The following is a 24,790-nucleotide window of genomic DNA, read 5'->3' as shown; positions in this document are numbered from 1 at the left end:
TAAACCTCCATATCTGGATCTCTTACATGGGGATAGCAGCTTCCACCCCCTTCCCAGAGTCATTAAATAATTTTTCCAGCTCTTTTGAGATATAATCAACATATAGTGTAAGTTTGAGATGTACACTGTAGTGATTTGATATATGTATATATTGTGAAATGTTCACCACAAAATCTTAGTTAACAGACTATCACCTCACATAGTTACAATTTTTTGTGGTGAGAACTTCTAAGATTTGCTTTCAGCAACTTTCAAATATGCTATACAGTGTTGTTAACTATAGTCACCATGCTATATGTACATTACATCCCCAAATTTAATTCAGCTTAAAACTCTGTTTGCACCCTTTGACCACCTTCACTCATTTCCCTTTTCCCCACCCCTACTCTTGGCAAACCACCAATCTTCTACTTCCATGAGTTTGGCTTGTTTAGATTATGCATATAAGTGAGATCACTCAGTATTTGTCTTTCTCTGTCTGACTTATTTCACTTAGCATAATGCCCCCAATGTCTATTGCAAATGCCAGGATTTCCTTTTTTTTAAGGCTAAGTGATATTCATGCAAGATATATATATATATATATATATCATATCCTCTTTATCCATTCAACCATCAGTGGACATTTAGGTTGTTCTTCATCTTGGCTATTATAAATAATGCTGCTATGATTATGAGGGTGCAGATATCTCTTCACAATAGTGATTTCATTTCCTTCATATATATACCCAGAGGTGGAATTGTTGGATCATATAGTAGTTCTATTTTTAATGCTTTTTGGAGACTGCATTCTGTTTTCCAAAGTGGTTACACCAATTCACAGTCCCACCAACAGTGCATGAGGGTTCCCTTTTCTCCACATCCTCTCCAACACTTACTATCTTTTGTCTTTTTGATAATAGTCATTCTAACAGGTATGAGATGATATCTATCTCATTGTGGTTTTGACTTGCATGTACCTAATGATTAATGATGTTGAGTGTGTTTTCATGTACCTCTTGACCATTTGAATATCTTCTTTAGAAAAATGTCCATTCAGGTCCTTTGCCCAATCTTAAATTGGATTATTTGTTTATCTATTTACTATTCATTTGTATGAATTCCTTATATATTTTGGATATCAGCCATTTATCAGATATGTGGTTTGAAAATATTTTCTCCCATACCATATGTTGCCATTTTGTTTTGTTTATCATTTCTTTTGCTGTGCAGAAGTCTTTCAGTTTGATGTAGTTCCAGTTGTTTATTTTTGCTTCTGTTGCTTATGCTTTCTGTATCATATCTATAAAATCATTGACAAGACCAATGTCAAGGAGTTTTCCCCTATGTTTTTTTCTAGGAGATTTATGGTTTCAGGTCTTACAGTTAAGTCTTTAATCCACTTGAGTTAATTTTTATGAGCAGTATAAGAAAGGAGTCCATTTTCATTCTTTTGTATGTGAATATCCAGAAAAGACTGCTCTTTTTCCATTGAGTATGCTTGGCTATCTTGTGAAATATTAGTTGACCATGTATGTATGGATTTATTTCTCAGATCTGGGTTCTGTTTCATTGGTCTATGTGTCTGTTTTTATGCCAGTACCATACTGTTTTGATTAATATACCTTTGTGGTATAGTTTGAAACCAGGAAGTTTGATGCCTCCAGCTTTGTTGTTCTTTCTCAGGATTGCTTTAGCTATTCAGGTCTTTTTGTGGTTCCATATAAATTTTAGGACTGTTTTTTCTATTTCTGTGTTAAAATGTCATTAGAATCTTGATAAGAAATATTTTAAATCTGTGAGTGGCTTTGGGTAGTATGGACATTTTAGCAATATTAATTCTTCTAATCCATGAACATGGAATATTTTTCCATTTATTTGTGCCTTTTTCAGTTTCTTTCATCTATGTCTTACAGTTTTCAGTGTATAGATATTTCACCTCCTTTGTTAAATTTCCTCCTAAGTATTTTACTGTTTTTGATGCTATAGTAAATGCATTATGCCAACATTATAATTGTCATTTCATTAGAGATCTGGAGCCATAATCACCCAGCAAAGCCTCTCCTGTATTCTTAATCTACTGAAAGTGTGAAAAAATAAATATGCCTTGTTGTTTAGGAGTAACTTGTTTTTTCAGCAATACATAATACACACAAATTTATAGGTCATTTTCACTTAATGTAATTACTAACATGGTTGGGTTTAATTCTACCATCTTGTTTTTGTTTTCTATCTGTTCCATCTGTTCTTTAATACTTTGTTTCTATGTTGCACTTTCCCTGCCTTCTTCTGACTTATTCAAATGATTTTATATATTTTATTTTATCTACTCTATTGGATTTTAGCTATAATTCTTTGTAATTTCAAGTGGTTTCTCCAGAGATTACAATAGTCATCTTCAATTTATAGCAGTCTGTCTTGAATTAACATTATTACATTCACAAAAATATAAAAACTTTATAGCAACATAGTTCCAATTATTCTCCCCATTCTGCCCTTTGTGTTTTGTTGTTGTATTTTACTCCTATATGTATTATTAATCCCATCATATATTTTTATTATTGTTTTAAACACTCAATAGTCCTTTACACAAAAAATTAAAACATCCTTTTATATTTACCCATGTATTATAATTTTCAATGTCCTTTCATCTTTCTTGTTAATCTGACCTTATATCTGGGATCCTATATATTTACCAAAAAAAGACAACTTTCTTTGACATTTTTGGTGGCATAATTCTGATGGCCACAAATGGTCTCAAATATGTTTGTCTTTAAAAGTTTTTTCTTTTTTTCCCTTCGTCTTTGGTGAATATTTTCAGTGGATATAAAATTTTTCACTTCCAGTTTCATTTTATTTCAACATTTTAAAGATGCCATTTCATTGGCTTCTACTTTTGTTCTTCCTCACATGAAAAGTCAGCCTTCATTCTTCTTGTTATTCCTCTTAATGTAATATTACACACACATCTACCCCAATAGCTTTTAGACTTTGATTTTCAACAGTTGACTGTGGTGTGCATAGATATTTTTTCTGCTTGGTATTTGCTGAGCTTCTGGGATCTGTAGTAAATGTCTTTCATCAACTTTGGAAATTTTCAGCCATTATCTGTTTAAACATTTCTTCCCCTTCTTCTACTTCTGAAACTCCAATTACTCACAACGTTAGACTATTTGACATTATCTGATAAGCCTTAAGAAGTTGGTTTGGGGTTGGTTATTTTGTTCCTTTCCTTTTTATCTTTTTTTATTTTTCAATTTGTTTAATTTCTATTGATTTGCCTTTTAATTCACTGATCTTTTCTTCAACTACCTCCAGTATAGTGTCAAGTAAATCCAAAGGATTCTTTTTTTCAAATTTTTATTTAAATTCTAGCTAGTTAACACAGTGCAATATTGGTTTCAGGAGTAGAAATTAGTGATTCATCACTTACAACAATACACGGTGCTCATAACAAGTGCTGTCCTTAATAATCATCACCCATTTAGCCCATCCTCCACCCACCTTCCTCCATCAACCCTCAGTTTGTGCTCTATTTTTAAGTGTCTCTTATGGGTTTGTCTCCCTCAGTCTCATTTTTCTTTTCCCCCCTCCCATATATTCATCTGTTTTGTTTCTTAAATTCCACATGAGTGAAATCATATGGTCTTTGTCTTTCTCTAACTTATTTCGCTTAGCATAATACACTCAAGTTCCATCTACATCATTGCAAATGGCAAGATTTTATTCTTCTTGATGGTTGAGTAATATTCCACATATATATATCTCACATCTTTATCTACTCATCAGTCTATGGACATTTAGGTTCTTTCCACATTTTGGCTATTGTTGATGCTACTGCTGTAAACATCAGGGCACATGTACCCCTTCAAATCTGTGTTTTTGTATCCTTTGGGTAAATACATAGTAGTGCAATTGTTGGACTGTACAAACCCAAAGGGTTCTTGATTTCAAGGACATTTGTCAGTACTAGAATTTCTGTCTTTAAGATTTTCTATTTTAAGTTTCCATTCTTTTGATGAAATTTCCCATCCACTCACCTATTTTCTTCACCTTTTCTTTAAGTTCTCTGAAGTATTTATAATAGCTTTTTATAGCCTTGTCTTCTAATTCCAACATATGAATTAACTGTGAGTCTACTTATACCAACTTCATTCTCATTATTATAGGTCATATTTTTCTGCTTCTTCACATGTTTTATTATTTTTTATTGTATGTTGGAAATTTTCAATGATACTTTGTAGAGATTCTAGGTTATGTTATCTACCTCTAAATGTGCTATGTTTTGTTCTGTTAGGCAGTTCCTGGCAAACTGGGTCTATTTCAAGGTTATTCTTAATCTTAGAGTATTGCCTTTAAGGGATGCAGAATTTTCACCTTAGATGTGGTCTTTATATTATCTAAGTTTTATATTAAATGTCTAGTATGTTCAACAAGGCCACCCTTTATGGACCACAACCTCAATGTCACCCCAGCACTTTGCAACCTCAGAAAACTCTGCTCAGCTCCAATTCCATGTTCCAGTTACTGCTTCCATTTAACAAATTATCCCCAAAACTTAGCAACTTAAAATACCATTTTATGCTCTCTGATTCTGTGGGTTGGGAATTTATGCAGGATAGCATAATATTGATTTGTCTCTGCTTTACTATGTCTCAGGCCTTAGCTGGGAAGATTCAAGTGATGAGTCTACCTTGACAACTCAAAGGATGGAATTACCTGAATTGTCTAGTACCTGGCCTCAGATAACCTATAGCTCAGGACTACTGACCAAGTGCCTATCTAGATGTAACCTTTTTCCATATGCTTTGGGGTAGCCAGAAATCTTATATAGTCACCCAGAGCTCCAAGCATAAGAATTCTAGTGAACAAATAAAAACTGAATAGTCCTCTTGTCCAGCTTCATAAATCACATAACATCATTTCCTTGTGCATTACAAGTTGAAACAATCACAGTCCATCTATACCATGATGAGCACAGTCTCAAAGGAAGAGAAACAGACTCCATCTCTTGATAGGAGCATGCCAAAGTCACATTTTAGAAGAGCATTGGGATAGAAGCATGTGAAATGCGACAATCTTTACAAAATACAATCTGCCACAGTACGCCAGCAGCTGTTAGTGGTTTCTCAGAGTCTTTCTCTATATACAGCAAATTTGCATTTGGCCAAGTTCTTAGGGCATTTGGGGGGCTTCTACAAAGAAGTTTACTCTCTCTGGTGACTTACCTCTCAAATAGCAGCTACCTAGCAGCCTCAAATTCCAATCTCTGTTCCCTCTGCCCACAAGACTTATACTATGTATGTGAGCTAAATTTCCTTGTACTATTGTTTGAGAATTGCCCCCAGACTGAAAGCCAGTGTAAATTTCATAGCTTATCTCTTGTGCTTCTGTCTAGGCTCACAATTCAAGGCTTCTCTCTGTTTAATGTTTCAAATATTTTGTTCCATTTTGTAGTTGTTTGCTGTGAGATGGTGTAGCAAATAGACTCTAAAATGGCCCCCAGTTATCTCAGCCTCTTGATGTTCACTCACTTGTGTGATCCCCTTTGTTTCAGTAGGGGGAGGACCTGCTTCTGGCCATATAAAATGTGTCAAAGATGATGAGATTTACACTATCATGTGTACACAATCACTGTATGTGACTATGTTACATATGATTGTAGTGCCTGTTATACTGTAGTTTCTCCCTTCCCTTCATTGGCTTTGAAGAAGTAAGCTGCCATGTTCAAAGCTGTCTATGGAAAAGGCCATGTAGCAGGGAACTTGGGGCGATTTCTGGCCAAAAGGCACTACAAAACTGGAGCCCTTAGTTCAACAGCTGGCAAAGAAACCCATGAGACCCCAGCTAGGCCCAACATCTTGACAGCAGCTTTGCAGGGATCCCAGCTACAGTGTGCCCAGAATTCTGACCCATGGAAACTATGAGATAATAAATGGGTGTTGTTTTAAGCTTAAAAGTTTCTGGTAATATTGTTATACAGCAAAAGATAACTAATACGGAAAGTAAGTCTGATACCACCAACTTCTTTGTGACCAGAACGATAAATCAGCCCTTGTTGTGAATCAGAGAAAGAAGGCAAATGATACGGGACCGGATAAAAAAGCAAGAGATGAGATGCCTTGTTCATCAATTCTCAGTCAACTAGAAAAGACTTCCCAGCTTCAAGTCACCTCCTCCTATCATAGTGCCTGCTAGTCCACCCTTAGAGCTTTATTCTTTAAATTAAACATTCATGCATTCAACAAATTAGTATTAAGTCTCCTATATGACAGTCCCTGTGCTTGACAACGAGGAACCAAAGATGAGTTATACACTGTCCCTGCCTTCAATAAAGGCACAATGCTACTCACTTTATATATGTTATCTCATTTAATATTCACAATAAGCCATGAGGTGGGTGCCATTATTGTCTGTATTTTACAGATCAGGAATTAACACTCAGGAAGGTTGAATCACTCATCATAGACATATAGCTGATGAGTGGTAGAGTCAGTAAGATTTTTTTAATTCAAAAATCTTCCCACTACATGCTAAATTTCTGCATAGTGTGGGAGACAAATAAAAAATATAATTATAATTCAATGTAATAAATACTCTACTGGAGGGAGCAAGGAGGAACTGGGGAGCAAAAAGAAGGAAGTTTTGGACTCAAGGAATAGGGCAGTGCTGAAGTGATGAAGCCAGGATCAGAAAGTGCAGCAGGTGGCAGAGCCATGTAGCATGGCACATGTGAAGGACTACAGCCTGCTCAGTAGTGGGAGTGGAAGGATGGGAAGAGTGACAGGTGGGAGCAGATTCCTACTGCTAGGACAAAAGTGCTAGAATGGGAGCTAGATAGTGAAGGAATTCCCCCCTCAAGGCAGGAAGAAGCAATACAGAATGACTTGAGCCTTTGGAGGCTACAGGACCTCTGATCCATGGGATACTGGGAGAGGAGCAAGGGTCCAGTGTCCCAATATCACCAGGACATCAGCTACCCTGCACCAGCCATGCCATCACACTCATTGAGAGGAGCTGCTCTACTCACAGCCTCTGCTGAAAGGGTAGTCTAAGCAACCATAACTATATCCATTGACCTCATGCCTCTGGCTATAGATCATTGACTGGCCCAGGAATGGACACATTTTTGCTTTCCTCCCAGATCATATAATTAGCATATCACACCAGGAGACAGATTGACTGAGGTGCAAAGTCATGTAGGTCAGGGCCACAGTGGGTGCCAGGGTTGGCCAAAGCCACAGCTGAGCTTAGGTATAGGAGGGATCTAACAAGTCACAGAAGAAACTAGTCTACAGAAGAAAACAGAAGAATGGAACAGAGACCCAGAGAGAAGCAGAGTTGAAGCCATGAGATCCTAGAGAGAGAGAAAAGGAAAAATGGCTAGAGGAACTTCTTCATAACTTTCTGTTCCTTACAAAGTCTAGTTGTACATCCTTCTCCTTAATTCCAATTTATTTCTTTAAGTACTCACAATAAACTACTTTTATACATGAGTTAGTTTGACTAGGTTTTCATTCATTATATCAAATGATCCCAGTACTGGTCAAGACTCTTGATTGCAAGAAACAAAAACCCAATACTAATAACTAGCTCCATTATAAATGGGTTCTGATCACTCATATGACTGAGAAGAATGGGGTGGGAGTGAGGTAGCTGGCATTCCACACAACTGCAAGTCATGTCCCTAGTGAGCTCCCTTGACAACTCCTGGCCCTCTATTCTTTGAGCTTCCTTTCCAACAAATGGGCTTCCTCCATAAGATAGGAAAATGCTTCTGGTAGCCCAGAGTTACATTCTTTCAGCATTGCAAGTCCAAGGTAAGATAGTCTTTCTACCATCAGGAGGAGAAGATTCCTGGGGAAAGACTCTAATTGATCAGATGGACCACATTAATATTCCTGAACAAATCACTGAGGTCAAGGAAATTAGGGTGTTCTAATTGGCCAGGTATGGGTATCATGCCAATCTCTGTGATCCGGAGACTTGAGGAACAGGTATCTTAACCAAAAAAGGAAGAAAAAAGAGAATCCTGCTGGGTAGCTTGATCTAATAGCCACCACATTCCTAAGCTAAGTTGGAAGCACGGGAACAGTATCCCATTTACCATGAACAACTTAAAATACACAGGGAACCAATCAATTTCTGATCCCTTGTAACCCCAGTGTATGAGCAAAAGGAGAGTCCCTGAGGCTCCAAACCTCTATCCTTTTACCTTCAAACACCAAACCAATGAAGGTGCCTTAATTCTTACACAAAGCAGCTCAGCAAAGCAGAAAGAGTTCATGCTTAGCTTCAGAGACCTCAATTTGAGTGTCAATTCTTCTGTTCACTAGCTGTGGGATCTTTGGCAGACTATAACATTTTTGAAACTCATTTTTTTTTATCAATAGAATGGAAGAAATATTATCTATATCATAAAGTAAACATAAGGATAACATGACGACAAAAAAAAAAACACCTTATAATGTTAAACAAAGAGAAAAGAGCAAGAGCCAGTATTGTATATCTAGGTAGGCTGCAGACAATCCTGTGAAAAACACCTGCACATGGAAAACATCAAAACCATGAAAATGACAGCAGAGGTTGTCTTTCTTGGGAAGAAAACATTTCTGACTGATCAAGTTTCTTCCTATTTGTAATCTCATACCTGAGAATTTGAATTCTATTATGACAATGTATTGCCCCCTTGCTCCAGGCAATGGTCATACTCATGGTTCAGTTGCCCAAACAACGGACAATTTTAGTGTAAAGGGCAAGAATAAACCAGTTCTATTACAATATCAAAATAGTCTGCCATATCTGCATTATATATGTCCCAACATAATAAAAGTATTCTCCTTTCACGTCAAAAGGAGAAAACCTTTTCCTTCAACTTCAATCTTAAAATGAACCCAAATCCTTCATGCCACAAATGTGGTGTTGTCTTCCTCATGTCCAGTCCTCCCAGGAGGGACGGAACTCAGACACCTTCTGAGATGTCTCAGGCATGGATGGCTTCAGCTTCCCACTGCATACTCTCAGAGATTAGAACTGTCAGAGAACTCACACCTCTAAGGAAGGGCTGGAGGGCTCCAGGCCTTGCCTTTGTGTCCCAGCCAATGTCAGGAAATACATACCTTCTTCAGAAACAGCTACTCTCTCAGGCTCAGAGGCTGAGCCCCTGGGCCTGGGACACATCCTCTCCAGAATCAGGCCCATATATACCTTCATTCCCCTGCCTTCCACACTGGGTCACTGGTTTGCAGAGTCTTCTGTCATTTCTCTGGTCTCCATAACTACTCTTCTATGCATCCCATCCCAGTATCAACATAATAATTCCATCCCTTGGTTACAAGCCTGCCTGCCCTAGTGTAATCTGAGCTCCCAAAAAGCTGGGGTTGCATCTTAATTATATAAGCAAAATAGGGCCAGACACATAATAGAAACCCAGATGTTGAAAGCAGTAATGAATTAATGAGTGGATGAATGGATGGATGCATGCATGCATGCATGAATGGCTTTTATGTCCCGGTTCCCAGGTTTTATTCTACTGCCAACAAGTTTCTTCAGTTTGTTCTCAGCATCCTCTCTCTGCCTCCGGGCTACTGGTAAAACATCCCTCTTCCTCCATTGCTGGTAGGACCCAGAGTTGCTCATGGCTTCAGGTTCTCCCTTCTGACTCTCAGGAGCTTCTTCCCAGCTGGCGCTGTTCCAGCCAGGATACACTGTCAATTTGGCTTTCTTCCTTCCTGAAGCCTTCTGGACAGCCAGCTCCCTGCTCATCTCTACTCCCTGCCATAAATGGCTCTGAAGAGCCCCTTGGATGTCAGAGTCATCCTTGCCCTTCTTTTCTGAAGATTCCTGATCTGCAAACAAAGCATGACTTCGCTTTCTGGGGAGCACAGTGTGGTGGCAGAAGCACAAGCTTTCCAGAGACAAAGACACCTTTGGGTTCAGAGTCTACCTTTCTCCTTCTCTTGCTGGGTGAATCCTGCAATTCACAAGCCAGATTTCAGTTTTCTCATCTACAAAATGAGGGCAATTTTATCTTCTCACAAGGTTATTTTGAAGATTAGAGAAAATGAAAGTAGAGTACATAACCTGGTACTTTGTAAGCTTTCAATAATGTGTTTCCTTCTCTCGCAAAAGAAAGTCCTCTCTAGCCGACTACTAACCCACTGAACAACAACACCCAGCCTTCTCTGCCATCCTGCCTCAGCCACTCCATCAGCCCACTCTCTGCTCTTAAGACTGTCTGTGGGGTTTTAAATGTCTGTTAAAGTCTTGTGAAGCAAGGTGGTAACTCTTACTATACTAATTGGCTCCATTTGACAAGGGAAACTGAGGCTGGGATATCAAACACTAGGGCCATGAATTCTTTGTCGTTCTCTTTGGTTTCCCTCCCCTTGAGCCCAGGCTGGAACTGGAACTGCTTAATTGGAAGTTAGCAGCAGGATGCTGCGCCTGCCCAGGAAGTAGACAGGAAGTGGAAACTTCTACTTCTTACCTCTTGGAACACTTCCTCTACAGAGACTCTCTCTGGGAAGGCAGCCACCTGGAGTGGCCACATATGGACATTATCCACAGTCAGCAGCCCCAGTTGCACTCTCAGTTGACAGCTGGCACCAACTGCAGGCCACACGGATGTGCCATCTTAAACATCCCAGCCAGCCAAGCCCTCAGGGCAGCCACAGTCAATGCCACGTGAATCAGAAGTCACAAAATTGTGAAATGATGCAATGGTTGTTTTAATTGTTTTAACCCACTGAGTATTGGAGTGGTTTGTTACATAGCAAATAGGTACCCAAAACAAATGTATGGATGACAAGGGTCACATATAGCTCAGGTATGGATCCCTAAACCCTGTCCAAGCTGTGTGGGAAGTTTGGCAGGGCTAACAAGACTCCTTCCCCAACAGCGTGCCAGTACTTTTGTGCCTTGCCCTCCATGGGCCACAGAGCCAAATGTGGGGCTCTATCTCCCCCTTGATGAGCAGAGCCAGCACTGCACAGAGCTCCCTGCCCAGCCTGCCTCCAGGCTGCCATCTGCCCTCCCTCCTACTAGACAGGCAGTCCACCCCAGAGGCTTCCCCCTGCCAGGAACGTTTCTCTGCGAGGCAGGGGCCTGCGGCTGTACTAGCCCCAGCTGCCAGGGCCACTGTCAGAGCAGCAAGTCCCTTGTGCTCACATGGGATCTGAGAGATCTGAGAGAACAACAGGAGGCCCTTTCCTAATAAATCAGAGAAATGAAAAGCAGGGCTGGCAGTGGAGGGGAAGCCCTCAATCTGAAAGCCTGCCGTAAGTAAGCCTGCCAAGTGAGGCTTGGCCAACAGAGTGGCCTTTCCCACTTCAGGATGGGACCCCACACAACTGGGGGGGAACAGGGAACAGGAGTGGGGCTCAGGAGGCTGTAAGGGTCAGTTAGCCCCTTAACCTCTTCCCATAGGGAATGCCACTCCCAGTGAAAATTTTGGATTTTTCTTTACTGTGATAAAATGTATGTAACATACCATTTACCATTTTAACCATTTCAATAGTACATTTGAGTGGTATTTAGTTCACTCATAATGCTGTGCAACCATCACCATCATCCATCTCCAGAATTCTTCTCATCTTCCCAAACTGAAACTCCTTACCTACTTAACAGTAACTCCCCAGCCCCAGCACCCACCTTTTTACTCTCTGTCTCTGTGAATTGCACTACTCTCAGTGCCTCATAAGTAGAATCCTATAGTATTTGTCCTTTTGTGACTGGCTTATTTCACTTAGCATGATATCTTCAAAGTTCATCCATATTGTACATATGTCAAAATTTCCCTCCTTTTTCAGGCTGAATGGGTACACCACATTTTGTTTATCTGTTCATCCATCAATGGACACCTGGCTTGCTTCGAGTTTTTGGCTATTGCGAATAGTGCTGCTGTGAACATGAGTGCACACATATCTGAGTCCTCAATTTCCCTTCCTGTTGGATGCTTTTTAAAGTATTCTTTCCCCTCTGGTCACTATAAAATTTAGAGATGTAATCTTTCCTACCTGCCTACCTGGCTGGAACTTGAGATTAAGAGGCCTCACTCTTAAACCTCTTGTCAAGTAATAATAATAGACATTATCACATGTCACTGCTTTACAAATACTTTCATTCCTACAACAACCCTGTGAGGAAGGTATTGTCTTCCCAACAAAGACCAGTGAGGGCACAAGCTTTGCTAAGGTCACCAGCTAGCTGTGAGTAGTAGAGTTAGGACTTAAAGTCAGGGCTTTGTGACTCCAAATTCCACACCTTACAGCTGCTGAATCTACCTGATGTAAAAAAGCCCATCTGCTGGAGCTCACTTTTGCCCCCCCCCCAATCCAGAACCATAATACTCTTTCTCCTTCCCTCCTGCGCCCAAACTCAGGGAGTTTTTTCCCCCCGAGAGGGAGCTTTGTGGTGCTCGACTGTCCCTTCCGGGTAAGCGCCAGCCCTGAGCCAGTCCAAGGTAACCTTGGAGCCAAGGCTGTGCCCACACCACTCACCCTAGCCTGGGCTCATCGTAACAGTGGGAGAAATGGCCCTGGCAGCAGCTTCCAGGGATGTTATGGGAAAAAAGAAAAGAAGGCCTCTTCTGATCAGCTCCTACTTAATCTCACCTCTCCAGCAGAACAATGTCTCCTGATGGATGACCTTTACTAAGAGGCAGAGCCCCTGCAATTATCTGTGGGCAGCCCAGGCCCCTGGCCCCGCCCTGTGCTACCAGAGAGGGCAGAACAGGGTCAGGTGGGTCCCAAAGCCTAGCTCCAAAGAGTCAGAACAAACAGCTATCACAGTCATCTGGTAACATGGGCACTTTGTTCCACTTGATTCAGCTTTTTTTGTTCAGCTTCTCTTGGCCAGAACCCTGGTGGGAAGAGATGGGAGGTGGAGGGGCTGGTGCAGGCATCCAGCCACTCTGAGTCTCCACCAGGAAGGAGAAAATTCACCTGAGAGAATGGCTGAAACTCATACTGTTAGTGGGAGTGGGGGGAACAGCTTGATAACTTGAGATTTACTGCAGACACCATCATCAGGTCATCCAATAAGGCCCTGCAGCAAAGAACCAGAATTCCCACTGCAAAGGAGGTATATAGTGCCCTGGTGCTGAGAGAGGTGGGATAACCAGAGTTGGGGGCAAATCCCTGCAGGGTCCTAAGGAGATGGACGTGGTGCTACCTGCCCTGTCTCATGCAACCTCCAGTCTTAACATCATGAAGACCACAGAACCTCTGAACCATCAACCCTGAAGTCACAGGTGTTTCACTGGATGATTTCAGTGAAACCTTAAACCCAAACAAAATGAAGTACTCTAGGGATTTTTCTGGGCAGAGTCTGTAGAGTTTCTTCATAAACCAGCAAAGTGAGTGAAGATGCAGGACATGTTCAGAGGTGCTGGTCTAGTCCAACAACCCCTCCATGCTACCAAAAAAAAATTGGGCAACAGGGAAGGAAAAGGGCATGTTCACAGACACACAACACACTCCACAATAGAGATGAAACTGCCCTTGCGGTGGCTGCCCTTGAGGTGGCTCCAGGACCTGCCCTTGGGGTGGCTCCAGGACCTCTCTACAGCCCAGAAGGGAAAGGAAGCAGAAGAGGAAAAATGGGGGATGGTGGGGAAAACAACCCCCATCTCCAACAGGAATGCAGCAAGAGGGAGAGAAGTCACTTTCCTCCTGGAAAGACCATTTAAAGTGAAAGAGAAAGCCTAAAGGGTAGGGATAGCAACCCAATCATGAAGAAAATGGTTATTCCCAAATGAGAGGCACTGCTTTGTCTCCACTGAGAGCAAAGGAGAAGAGACGGGACTTAGCCAGAGGACAGAGGAAGGAAAGCCAGGAGGCATCCAGGAGTGAGAGTCCTGCTCTACTCTTGACTTGTGAGACCAGCCAAAAGTCAGGCCTGCTCTGGCCTCAGAGCTTCCCCTGTACGTGAAGGAGATACCTGAGGTCACTTTCAAGTAACTGCTTCTGTTTCCAACAGCCCATGGCTCCCAGTCAGCATGTGAAACCACTCCTGTTGCTGAGAATGGAAGAAGCTGGGTGAAGCTCTTCTCTGCCCCAGCCAGCCTCCAGGAGCCCACCAAAGGCTGGGGTGATGACCCATCCTGGGCCCCAAGCCCCTTCCGAAGGCACAACTCCCCCTCATCCTCCCTTCCACCTCCACCATATACATGGTTTTTTCTGCTTTAAAGGAGATTTTTGAGTGATTTACCCAGAGCCCCAGACTTGCTAGCTCAAACTCTAGGGAGAACAGAAAGAGAGAGGTGCCCAGGATCTCTCTCTGGGAGCCACAAGCCCCAGCTGATCAGAACTTAGTTGGCGTCCCTGTGCCTGTACCTCACGTTTTATTGGGAAATGACTAATAGAAAAACCGTACCCTATTGGCTGAGGGTTCTGACAACAGTAGCCATTTTAATTTAATCCTAGGGAGGGGCCCCTTTGAGCTAGTGTCGCTGCATTTGTGTAGCTCCATGTGACCTCTGGAGGCCAGCTGGGCCCACTGAGTAAGGACACTGGTTCCAGGGAGTCCTGAGGGAGGCCAAAGGGTGGGAAGCTGGGACCACTCAGGATGAAGCAAAGGGATGCCTCACATCTAGAGAAGGAGGAGCTGCTGTCCGCTTCCCTGCCCTCCCCTGGCAGCACTGTGCCATGTTTGACTGAAATTTAATTAGAATGCAATGTAAGCCGGAATGAGCAAGGACTCTTAATTGAAAATTACATTTTCAACTCCATCACGGCTCACAGCCCTGATGCTATCATGTTTCTGTAAACATGGCCAGCACCCTGCAGAGCAGGTCCCCAAGTCCCCTCTCCAGTCAGCAACCAACACTCTGTCCCATGCTGCAGGGCTACAGGCAGGCCCTGTAGGGACATCACTCACTAGGGAAATTAGTGGAGACTCTCCAGCTTTCCTCTGCTCCTCCCAGGTCACTCAGCCTCCTCTTCACTGTAGGCATGTTGAGTACCAGAAGCAGGAGGAAATGAAGCCATGGGGTGCTCTCACTACATATATCCTCACAAATGATCCTCAGATGGTTTCTACTCTTTCATATCCCTATAGGTGAGAACAATGAGTCTCAGAAGCTAGACCACTCATCTGTTTGCCTTCGTCACCCAGCTGGTCACTGGACGAGCTAGGATTTGAACATGGAAATAACTACTTACAAAACAGGTAACAAACTTCCTTCCACTGCTCTTATGCCCCCCACACAGTATCCTCAGTAGGACACACTTCTTGGGGCCAGACAGACCACCGTCTTCAATAAAACAGCTTCCCAACCATGGCAGACTGATCCAGAAGACACCTGACCCAAGCAAGGATGTACAAGGCTCTGTCCCTGGAATATGAATTTTGAGAGGACAAACACAGAAGCTGGACATTGTTACTGGCAGTGGCTCAGGTTCCATCACTACCAGCTTCCAAAAACTAGGAGTTGGCCCCTCAGTGCCCTCTTTGCTTCTGTAGAACACTCCCTTATTCCTACAATATATTTTGGTATTTTGGAGGGGTTTTGTTTGTTTGCTTGCTTCATTCAGACAGAGTAGTTTTCTGTTGCTTGCAAACAAAGAACTGTGATATGCATATAAAAGAGTTCTAAAAAGGTGTTTGGCATTTTTATCCCACTCAGTTGCTCAAACCTTATTCTTCTCCATCCTCTATACTCACTTATTCCAGCTAGGCGAGTCTCCTCTGCTCAAGCTGAGCCCATCTGGGCCTGTGCCCAGGACATTTTTCTGCATAGAGCATCCTCCCTACTTCAAACTCCACCTTTCCTTCAAGCAAAGAAATTCTACCCATTCTCCAAGATTCAACTCAACCACCTCGACATACTCTGAACAACTGCAATACTAACAATCCAAAATAATAATTAAACCTAATATATGTTACTTTCAATTGCTATTTACTTGGTTCATAAGGCTTCTGATCATAGAAATCTCACATTGTCCTGGTGTTGTACAACTGAGAGGGTCTAACACAGCCTGGGAACAGAACAGATACACTGAACTGCTTGTAAGGATGGCTTGGCAGAGACTGCTACCACTGGCTCAAAAACTATTTCATTTTGCAGCTACACTACACATCCCAGACCCCTCACATTCAGGTGTGGACATATGATCATGTTCCAGCCAATGGAATACGAGCAGAAATGAAGTGTGCATGTCCAGGGCACGGCTTTAAGGAGCAGATGTGCCCACTCACACCCTCCTTCCCCTTCCTTTGGTTACATGCAGACAACAATGAATTTCCCAGTTCTAAATTATTGTGTGGCAGTCTCCTGCCAACCAAGAACACCTGCTCCAGACAATTACATAAATGAGAAATAAACTTCTATTGTATTTGAGCTATCATACATTTTGTGATCCATTTGTTAGAGCACCTAGTACTACTACCTATTATAGATGGTGATCACAATGATGCTGGAGAAAGTAATGGTGATGACTGTGAAGATGGCATAGTTACAGTGCTGTGGTAATAGTGGGAATGTCAGTGAAGGTGGTAATGATGGTGACAGTGACAATTTTAATGATTATAATGATGTGGCTGATATCATTAATGGCTGTGATACTACTAAAGCAATAATAATTTAATAGGCTGCTGATACAGACTTCCCTGTTATCACAGAACTAGACCCCAAAGCTGAAGAAAAAGACTCACTAAGTTCTCTCTATTTAAATTAATATTCCCTTTTAGGGGAAGATATAACCTTTTTATACTGCTACCCCACCCATTTGAGTCTTCCATATTCTGGAATGGAAACAGAGGTGATTCATTAATTTTTTTACAAAATGTTTACCAAGTGTCCACCAAATTCCAGGCCACATGTTGAGGGAAATAATGCTGACAGTGGCCACCATGGTGAAAATGATAATAGGTCTTGAGGGTCTCACTTAGACGCCTGGAGGAATCTGAGTTTCATCTGCCCCCGCTGTACCCCAGGCCATCTCCCACTGTAATCAAGCATATCTGTTAGGATACTTGTGTGCCCACTCTAATAGAGACCTAATTCAATAAAGATTAAGCAAAGTAGATGTTTATTGCTCACCCATGAAAACATCCAGTTCAGTGATCTAGGGCTGGCAAGGCAGCCTTGCTTCCATTAGTCTGTCTACCCATGGCTCTGCCATCTTCATCATATGGCTTCCATCTCAAGGGCAGCTCCCAGTCTCAGGTCCACATCCAATCCCTAGGAAGGAGGAAGGGGAAGGGGAGGCGTGAACTTTCCTTTAAAGAGCATGGCCCCAAAGCTACAGGTGTCACTTCCACTCAGATTCCACTGGGTAGAAACTGATCACATGGCCACACCCACTGCCAGGGAGGCTGGAATGTCATCTTTATTTGGGTGGCTCCATGACCAGTGAGAAATTCTGCTACTAAGTAAAAAGGAGAGATGGCTACTGGGGAATAGCTAGCAGCCTCGGCCATACAGCGGTGGCTCCATTAGCCAAAAGTATCTTTTAAAAAATATAAATTGTGTCCTGTCACCCTCTGCCAAATTAAAATCTTTTTATTCATTTAGAACAAAATCCAATTCCCCTGCCATGGCCCACAGGGCCCTGTAAGATCTGTCTTCACTCAAGCTTTATCTTGTACCTCTCTCTTCCTTACTTTTAATCCTCTAACCACATTGGCCACATTCTGTGAGATTCCTATAACATCCAAGTTCCTTGCCATATTGGGGCCTTCAGGTTTTCTGTTCTCTTTGCCAAGAATGCTCTTCTCTCAGCTCTGCTCATAGTTGGCTCTCCCTCATCTTGAAAGTCCAGAATAAATACAGGTTTCTCACACTGGCCTTCTCTGACCACCCTATGTAAGCTAGACCCCCACCTACCCACAAAAGTACTCTCTATTATGGTACTTCAGGCATTTCTTTTCAGGAGTCTCATCACCATTTGTAATATCCTGCATATTTATTTGTTTCCTTATTTACTGCACTTTTCCCCACAGTAAAGTTCCCCTGGGGTCAGGAACCCTGTCTGCTATAGTCAATATAGAATCCCTATACCTAGCATGTGTAAAGACTCAATAAATATTTGTCAAATAACACTTAGTTTCCAAGACCTCCTCCTTCCTCTCCAAGAGTAACTCTGTCAGTCAGTATTTATCATTATGCTTGAAAAGAGTTAAGTATGTAATTTGGCCCAAGAAGACCCCTGAATATACCTACCTAACCACCTAACTTGATAGAGTATGTCTGACCTACTTGTAGTTTCTACCCCCATGCCCATACCTGAGTCACACTCTATCCAGCCAGGCAACAATCCTGCACATATCCACACACACACACTGTAGTCACACCACAGCCAGCTGCATCACAGTCAGCCTGTACAGTATCTGTCCCACCCCCTGCCCACATGGCAGCTGAACTACAGCTGGTGGGGCAAATGCCCTCCCCCAACCCTCCACTGCAGCCTTACCACAACCAGTGGACTCATGCAGGCCACACAGGAGATGGCCCTGGAAGGCCTGGCTCTGGTGGCCAGAAGGATTGAGTTTCTGGGCTCCATAGGTCATCTCCTGCACAAAACCACTCCTTCAATACTGGCAGAGGTAGCTGTTTCACCTAATACATAGAAACAAACATAGAGAATCAGGCAAAGTGAGAGACAGAGGAATGTGTTCTAAACAAAAGAACAGAGATAAGTAATCTACCTGGTAAAGAGTTCAAAGTAATAGTCATAAAGATGTTCACCAGATTAGAGAGCAAAATGGATGAACACAGTGAAAACTTCAGCAGAGAAATAGAAAATATAAGAAAGTACCAAACAGAGGTCACAGGGCTGAAGAATACAATGGCTGAATTGAAAACTACACTACAGGGTTTAACAGCAAACTGGATGAAGCAGAAGAAAGGATCAGCAAGCTGGAAGACAAAGCAGTGCAACTCACCCAGACAGAGCAGAAAAAAGAAGAAAGAGTTTTAAAAAGTGAAGCTACTTAAGAGACCTATATGACAACATCAAGTAGAACAATATCCACATTATAGAGGTCCCAGAAGAAGAGAGAGAGAAAGGGACAAAAAACTTATTTAAAGAAATAATAGCTGAAAATTTCCCCAATCTAGAAAAGCAAATAGACATCTTGGTCTAGGAAGACCAGAGAGTTCCAAATAAGATGAATCTAAACAGAGCCACACCAAGGCACACTATAATTAAAATGTCAAATGTTATATGCAACTGATGAATTATTGAACACTACATTGGAAACTAAGTATGTACTATATGTTGGCTAATTGAATTTAAATTTAAAAAAAGAAAGAATTAAAGAGATAAATAAAAAAATAAAATGTCAAATGTTTGGGGAGACTGGGTGGCTCAGTCAGTTAAGTGTCTGACTCTTGATTTTGGCTCAGGTCATGATCTCAGGGCTGTGAGATTGAGCCCTGCCTCAGGCTCCATGCTGGGCACTGAGCCTGCTAAGGGTTCTTTCTCTTCCTCTCCCTCTGCACTTCCCTTTCTCTAAAAATAAATAAACAAACAAACAAACAAAACATCAAGAGTTAAAGACAGAATCTTAAAAGTGGCAAGAAAATATAACTTGTTATATACATAGGAAAACTCATAAGGCTATCCACCTAAAATAGACCTTTTAATGCATAGGATGTTATATGTAAACTTTGCAGTAACCACAAAGCAAAAATTTGTAGTAAATACATGAAAGAAAATGAAAAGGGAATTTAAGCATAACACTAAAGAAAGTTATGAAACCACAAGGGAGGAGAGAAAGAGAAGAAAGAAACAGAGAAGAACTACAAAAATAACCAGAAAACAATTAACAAAATGACGCTAAGTACATATGTATCAATATTTACTCTAAATGTAAATGGACTAAATGCTCCAATCAAAAGAGATAGGGTGGCTGAATGCATTAAAAAAAAAAAAAGACCCATCTATATGCTACCTATAAGAAGCTCACTTCAGACCTAAAGACACATACTGAATGAAAGTAAAAATGGAAACACAATGTCCAAAATCTTTGGGACACAGCAAAAGCCCTTCTAAGAGGGAAGTTTACAGCAATATAGGCCTATCTCAAGAAGTAAGGGAAAAATCTCAAATAAGCAACCTAACCTTACCCCAGAAGGAGCTAGAAAAAGAACAAAGCCCAAAACTGGTAGAAGGAAGTAAATAATAAAGATTACAGAAAAAAAAACAAATTAAATAGAGACCAAAAAAAAAATAGACAAGATCAATAAAACAAGGAGTTGGTCCTTCAAAAAGATAAACAAAATTGATAAACTTTTAGCCAGACTCATCAAGAAAAAAAGAGAAGACTCAAATCAACAAAATTAGAAATGAAGAAGAAATAACAATCAATACCACAGAAATACAAAAGATCATAAAAGACTATTATGAATAATTATCTGCTGACAAATTAGACAACCTAGAAGAAATGGATAATTTCCTAGAAACATATAATCTTCCAAAACCAAATCAGGAAGAAATAGAAAATTTGCACAGTCCAATTACTAGCAATGAAATTAAAACAATAATAAAAAAACTCCCAACAAACAAAACAGCTCAAGACCACATGGCTTCATAGGTGAATTCAACCAAACATTTGAGGAAGAGTTAATACCTATTCTTCTCAAACTATTCCAAAGAAGCAGAAAAGGAAGGATAAGTTCCAAATTCATTCTATGAGGTCAACATTACCAAAATCAGGCAAAGATACTACGAAAAAAGAAAACTACAGGCCTATATCTCTGATAAGCATAAACACAAAAATCCTCAACAAAATAATAGCAAACTGAATTCAACAATAGATTTTAAAAATTATTTGCTACAGTCAAGTAGGATTTATCCCAGAGGTGCAAAGGTGGTTCAATAATCACGAATTAATCAATCTAGTAAACCACATTAACAAGAGAAAGGATAAAAACCATGTGATCACCTCAATAGATGCAGAAAAAGCATTAGACAAAGTACAACACCCATTCAAAATAAAAACTCTCAACAAAGTGGGTTGAGAAGAAACATACCTCAACATAATAAAGGCCTTATATGACAAACCCACAGCTAACACCATCTTTAATGAGGAAAAACTGAAAGCTTTCCATCTATGATTAGGAAAAAGACAAAGATGTCAACTATCGCCACTTTTATTCAACATAGTACTTAGAGTCCTAGTTGCAGGAAGGAAGGAAGGAAATTGGTAAAGAAGAAGTAAAACTCACTATTTGGCAGATGACATGATGCTATATATAGAAAACCTTAAAGACTCCACCAAGAAATTATTAGAACTGATAAATGAGTTTAGTAATGTTTCAGGATACAAAATTAATATACAGAAATTTGTCGCATTTCTATACACTAATGACAAAGTAGCAGAAAGAGAAATTGGGAAAACAATCCCATTTATAATTGTGCCAAATAACAAAACACCCAGAATTAATTAAACCAAAAAAATAAGACCTCTACTCTAAAAACCATAAGACATTGATGAAAGAAATTGAAGATGACCAAAACAAATGGAAAGGTACACCATGCTATGGATTGGAAGAATTAATATTGTTAAAATGTTTATACTATCCAAAACAATCTACATATTCAGTGCAACCCTTATCAAAATACCAATAGCATTTCTCACAGAACTAGAACAAATAATCCTAAAATGTGTATGGAACTACAAAATAACCAAAGGAATCTTGAGAAAGAACAAAGCTGGAGCTAACAATGATCTCTTGGTCATTGGGCTTACCAACATTTTTCTGGATCTGTCTCTGGAGGCAAAGGAAACAAAAGCAAAAATAAACTATTGGAACTTCATCAAAATAAAAAGCTTTTGCACAGCAAAGGAAACCATCAACAAAATGAAAAGGCAACCTACCAAATGGGAGAAGATATTTGCAAATGACGTATCTGATAAGGCGTTAATACCCAGAATATATAAAGAACTTACGTAACTCAACAACAAAAAAAGGAAACAACTTGGTTAAAAAATGGGCAGAGGACCTAAATAGACATTTTCCCACAGAAGGCATCCAGATGGCCAATAGACACATGAAAAGATGTGCTACATCACTAATTATCAGGGAAACACAAATCAGAACCACAATGAGATACCAGTCAGAATGGCTATCATAAGTGGCATTATCTCTTAAATTTCATTTGTGAGAGTCTGTTGCTAGTATACAGAAATATAATTGATTTTTGTATTTGTATATTTACCTGCATTCCCGCAAAATTCAACTATTAGCTTTTTTCTTTTTTATTGTCAATACTTACACTTAATATGGTTTGTAAATAAAGAGAATTTCATTTTGTCCTTTTCCAGTCTTCTTTGTCTTTGTCTGGCTAAGGCCTCCAGCACAATGTTGGATAGAAGTGATAAGAATCTTTCATCTATGGAACGTAAGAACCAGAAAGATCGGTAGGGGAAGAAAGGGATAAAGAAAGGGGGGGTAATCAGAAGGGGGAAGGAAGCATGAGAGACTATGGACTCTGGGAAACAAACTGAGGGCTTCAGAGGGGAGGAGGGTGGGGGAATGGGATAGACTGGTGATGGGTAGTAAGGAGGGCACGTATTGCATGGTGCACTGGGTGTTATACGCAACTAATGAATCATCGAACTTTGCATCAGAAACCAGGGATGTACTGTATGGCGACTAACATAATATAATAAAAAAAATTTTTTTAATTAAAGAAAAATAATGGCTGGAAAGGAAAAAAGAGATAACGTCATTTACGATAGCATGAAAAAATATCAAGTTTATAGGAGGTAATCCAGTGCCATGCTGGAGCCAACTTGTACCTGCTCATGACAGCCAATTGAGCACATTTACTTTCATATTCTATTGTAGCATAACAAATTACTGCATACACAACACCTGTGTATTACACAATTCTGAAGGTTAGAACTTTATACAGTGTGGCTGGGTTCTCTGCTTATGGCCCCACAAAGCTGAAACCAAGCTGTCACTGGGCTGAGCTCTCATCTAGAGGCTCTGGAGAAAAATGCACTTCCAACCTTATTTTGTTGTTGGCAGAATTCAGACTGAAGTTCCCATTTCCTTGCTAGCTATCAGTCGGGGCACACTGAGCAACTCAAGGTCACGTGCATTCCTTGCCACATGGTCCCTTGCAGCAACATAGAATTTCTTGCATATCAATTCTCTAGTGCTTTAAATATCTAACTTTTAGCAACCAGGCAGAGAAAACTCTCAACTCTTAAAATGCTCATGTGACTATGTCACATTCATCCAGATAATGTCCCAATATTAGTCACAGAAAGATCCATCATCTTCATGGTCCTGGGGCTCTGCAGGGCATGTAAACAAGAAAGAGAGTAACCTTGGGACACATTTGAGAATCCTGCCCAACAGTCTGCCCTCTGCCCCCTAAATATTTACAACCCCTCAAATGCAAAAATATATTTACCTCTTCCTAAGTTGGCAATGTTCTCACCTCATTCTAGTACTCAAAGTTCAAATTCTCATATAAATCTTATCATCTCAAAAGTCCAAAATTTCATCATATAAAATATGTAATCAGATATGATGAAGCTTCTGGGTGTAATTCATCAGTATAGCTTGGAGGCACATTTACTGTCCATCTGTGAACCTGTGAAACTAGAAACCGTTATCTGCCCCAACATTCCCATCAAAAAATTGTGGGACAAGTATAGCATAATAGTTACATGCATTCTGGTTCAACGAAGGAAGAAATGGAAAGTAAAAAGTAGTCACCAATCCAAAACTCTTTTGAAATCCAGCTAGGCAAGCACCAGCCAGAGGTCCTTGATCAGGCTTCATGAACTGAGAATGACCCTCTGTGTCTCTTGGCTCCACACTTCAAGTTATCCTTCATGAAACATAGCATGTGTTTGTAACAGGTGGTCTGTTCTTTAGACAAAAGCCACGTTCACACATCATTTCAAGATAATCCCTTCTCTATCTTGGACTTCCTCTGACATGACTGAGGGACAGGGCTTCTAAGCTTCCTAGAAGCCCTCTGGCTTGATTGAGAAGACCTATGAGGAGCTCCCTTAATCCCTTAGATTGTGTGTGGCTGAATATTCTGACCTTTATCTTCCTAAGATATCAGCAAAGGAGTCCAATCACATGCTCAGCCCTTTCTCTGAGCCACACTTAGAGATAGCAGTCACCATGATTCAACATCTTTTAGCATCTGGAGAAGGTAAGAATTTTCAAAATCATCTAGTCCTGGTTCCTTTTTGTTTATAGTTCTTCCCTCAATTTCTCTCTCTTTTTTTTTAAGATTTTTAATTTATTTGACAGAGATAGAGACAGCCAGCGAGAGAGGGAACACAAGCAGGGGGAGTGGGAGAGGAAGAAGCAGGCTCCTAGCAGAAGAGCCTGATGTGGGGCTCGATCCCAGAACGCTGGGATCACACCCTGAGCTGAAGGCAGACGCTTAACCGCTGTGCCACCCAGGCGCCCCCCTCAATTTCTCTCTTGCCTCTCTCATTTTACCATAAGCAATAAGAAGAAACCAGGGAGTACCTTCAGCACTTTGCTTTAAGTCTCCTTTGCCATATATGCAAATTCACCCCTTACAGATTCTGCTTTCCACATAACTGCAGACACAATTTTGTTAAGATTTCTTAACAAGGATAATTCTTCCTCCAATTTTCAATAATATATTCCTTACTTAATTCTAGCCCTCACCAAGAGTGTTCTCAAATTCCAGATTTCTATTAATAGTCTGCCCACAGCTAATTTAGGTTTTCTCTAAGGCAATTTAGGATATCTCTATAATGCTCCTTACTTCCTTCTGAGCTCTCACTAGCAGAAACTTTAATGTCCATATTTCTATTATCAGTTTGTTCAAGGCAATTAAAAGGTTTTTTT

This window comes from Ailuropoda melanoleuca, chromosome 2 (assembly GCF_002007445.2).
Source record: "Ailuropoda melanoleuca isolate Jingjing chromosome 2, ASM200744v2, whole genome shotgun sequence".
Classification (NCBI taxonomy): Eukaryota; Metazoa; Chordata; class Mammalia; order Carnivora; family Ursidae; genus Ailuropoda; species Ailuropoda melanoleuca.
Note: the sequence above shows the minus strand (reverse complement) of the source record.